General features: G+C 34.1%; 1 protein-coding gene across 1 annotated transcript in view; it reads right to left on the bottom strand.

The window, feature by feature from the left end:
* Nucleotides 1-505, bottom strand: part of LOC119585617 (potassium channel subfamily K member 10-like) — a 16,240-nt gene that overhangs the window by 3,940 nt on the left and 11,795 nt on the right. The window lies entirely within an intron of this gene.

Genomic DNA, 505 nt, shown 5'->3' with positions numbered 1-505 from the left:
TATTATAATTACCAATATCATCTATTTTTATATAATAATCATGACTTTATTTTGCGATGACTACAAGTAATAATACATATTTCTTGTTTTAAGTCGCGTCGATATTTTGCCTTCTTTTCTAAGGTGGTCAGGACTGGCACTCCGGTTTCCCGCCTTTACCTGTGTTGCAATTTCAAAATCTAGCAACAGAAATATTTTGTGAATAAATCATATACCTTTCGGCGAAGGAATTATCAAATAAATAAGTATTGGAGATTTACTTCGATCCTTCGAGATGCATTGATCAATGATTGACCTTGTTCCAAAAGTTTCTTGGATCCAGCTATCAGAGTCTTGTGAATCTTGCCTTGAATGCCTGTCCAAAGTATTATGAAAATCAATAGTCAATATACAACTAGTGCGTATACCATGTATATTTATATGTGTTTAATGGTTGCATATTCGGGGATCACACTAGCATGCACTTGGAGCAACCGAGAGAATTTCTCTATCTACCTAAAAGAAA

Source organism: Penaeus monodon, chromosome 20 (assembly GCF_015228065.2).
Source record: "Penaeus monodon isolate SGIC_2016 chromosome 20, NSTDA_Pmon_1, whole genome shotgun sequence".
Classification (NCBI taxonomy): domain Eukaryota; kingdom Metazoa; phylum Arthropoda; class Malacostraca; order Decapoda; family Penaeidae; genus Penaeus; species Penaeus monodon.
Note: the sequence above shows the minus strand (reverse complement) of the source record. Positions and strands in the feature narration are given on the sequence as shown.